Source organism: Penaeus japonicus, unplaced genomic scaffold, assembly GCF_977035675.1.
Source record: "Penaeus japonicus unplaced genomic scaffold, GWHDUDI00000001_assembly GWHDUDI00000003, whole genome shotgun sequence".
NCBI lineage: Eukaryota > Metazoa > Arthropoda > Malacostraca > Decapoda > Penaeidae > Penaeus > Penaeus japonicus.
In genome coordinates this window covers 50,704,013-50,706,512 of record NW_028234405.1, presented here as the reverse complement: position 1 = coordinate 50,706,512, position 2,500 = coordinate 50,704,013, and the positions used below count along the sequence as shown (strand labels likewise).

The 2,500-nt window shown below is 38.8% G+C and overlaps 1 protein-coding gene across 3 annotated transcripts in view; it reads left to right on the top strand.

Moving 5' to 3' along the window:
• The first annotated feature begins 656 nt into the window (after positions 1 to 656).
• LOC122267618 (sorting nexin-29) overlaps positions 657 to 2,500 on the top strand; it is a 17,957-nt gene continuing 16,113 nt past the window's right edge. For 2 of the 3 annotated variants that reach the window (XM_043037660.2, XM_043037662.2), the window contains exon 1: positions 719 to 856. The gene's annotated coding sequence lies outside the window, so the exon portion shown is untranslated. Of the gene's footprint in view, positions 857 to 2,500 lie in introns of all 3 variants that reach the window. The other variant, XM_043037661.2, reaches the window with a different exon arrangement.

Below are 2,500 nucleotides of genomic sequence, written 5' to 3'. Positions count from 1 at the left end.
TGTGTGTTGTGTGTGTGTGTGTGTGTGTGTGTGTGTGTGTGTGTGTGTGTGGTGTGTGTTCGTGTGTGTGTGTGTGTGTGTGTGTGTGTGTGTGTGTTCGTGTGTGTGTGTGTGTGTGTGTGTGTGTGTGTGTGTGTGTGTGTGTGTGTGTGTGTGTGTGTGTGTGTGATAGAACATGAATTGAATGGCATGACACACAATGGAATAGAACCGCCACGAATTCATTCACGTCATGTGCTGGGTCATGCATATGATATGCAAATGTTGCATGAGTAATTTCAATTCGAAATGCCATACTTCTAGTAATCATTCATGTATATCTACTTGATGAAAATCAGGAAGTATTTGAAGGTGGTGAATCCCGTGTTCTACATTTTTTTTTTTTTTTTGACAAGCATGAAAATGACCTAAAGTTTCACTGAAAAGCAAAAATATAGGGTAAGATTATATGGCCTTCTGAAATTTCTCAAGATTAAACCCAGGTTATATAACCAAGAACACACAAATCGGACATAACCACAAACAACAAATCCCCCAAATGCAAATACCCCGACCCCCCATCCCTTCCCAAAACATAATTCCCAAACCACGTCTGTCGATGAAGGCTCACAGAATAGATAAACAGAGATTCAAACACAGCCTCCCCTCCCCACAAAGCGCCATAACACGACCCGGATGTGGCGCGGGGGGCGGAGCCGAGGAGGTCCTCCGAAGAGACAACAGCTGACGACTCACAACAAACAATAGAGTCGCTCAGTCGCGGATTCACTCGTGTAAGCGTCCTGTGTTCTCTCGAGTCTTGTGGATTTCGAGTCTGTTTTGGATTTACGAGGAAGGGAAGAACTGTTGGAGGAAGGTGAGGACAAGGCACGTGAGGAGGAGGCATTGTCGGGAAAAGGTCATGTGTGAGGTAGAAAGGGGTGAAGGTCAGGGATATTTATATTTTTTTTTAATTGGTTTCACGATCGAGGGAACTGAAGTCTGATTGTGGTTGTGGGTGTTTGGTTCAGTTCTATGTCTTTAATATGAATGGGTTTTCGATTTTTTTTTCTGGAATGGTACGCCGTAAGGAACTTATTATATTTGTATAGGTTTGTATTCTATCTTTGAGGTAGGGTATCACACGCACACGATTTTTGTTACCGTTTCTTTTAGATTTCAATGTATATATAGTTTTGATCAAGGACTTTTGCTCTATGGCGCATGTCTCGAAGTAAATAGTTTTAAAGAGTGTTATAAGTTTCAAAAACTAGACTCCGTGTACACTTTTTACAGTACATCACAAATGCAATTTAAAAATAGCTATTGGAGACAATTTTCTCTATTTTTTAATAAGTACACAAAAAGACTACTTAACATCAAGTGCTTTTATTCATCGTTAGCATTTGATTTCTTAAGTTATCGACTAGGGTACATGCCACAGAAATAAGTACATGGAGTGCACCCTGATTCATTGAAGAGACGTAATCCTCCAATGTAAAAGGCTTACGGTGTATTTCAAGTTTGTAATTTATGAAGAAGCTGTAGGAGAGGAACTGAGGTCAGAGGATGTAGATAAAGATATAAATGAATCAGAATAACTTCACAAAGTAAAAGATAGAATGTGTCTCAATTAAATCATCTGATACTGAAGAAGATTCAGTCAAAATATTATTTACATCTCTTGCGTTGAAAAGTTATTCAGCCCTTCTTATACTCTTAACCCATTCACTCCGGATGGCGTGCTGACATGTTTCTTGGTTTTTGGGTCAGATGCCGGCAATGAGATATTTGGTCAAGGCTGGCAAGAGTGGAGAGCCCAGGCTCGTGGCTAGTGCACCCGAGGATTCCAAGGCGTTAGGCTTATCCATTTGAAATCCCTGGCATTCTGACCATTCAGAGCTGGAACAGCCCCAGCGTGAATGGGTTAAAGCTTTTTGGAACTTTGTTGTTCATTAACCCATTCAGGAAATATTGCCAAATTATTGAGGTACCTGTTGGGAGATACCCCAAGGCAAGGCACCATGCAGAACATCTTGGAGCAATTTCCAGCCGCAATAGTCAAAGTGGTGGTGGTGTTTTTTTTTCTATTATTATTTTTTCTTCTTTTTTATCATCATCATCATCATCATCATCATCATCATCATCATCATCATCATCATCATCATCATCATCATCATCATCATCATCATCATCATCATCATCATCATCATCATCATCATCATCATCATCATCATCATCATCATCATCATCATCATCATCATCAATCATCATCATCATCAATCATCATCATCTATTATTATTATTATTATTATTATTATTATTATTATTATTATACAGTTAAGGAAAATGTGATTATACAAATGCAACTACAATGTGAATTTACAAATGGACCTATGTATAATGTGTATGCATGGCGCAACTTTGTGAAGTGATCAGACGTCATTCGTTGTGTCGGAAATATTCTTATGACATGATATATCATCCATTTTGAATGGGTTAAAAAGGAAGAATTGATTTG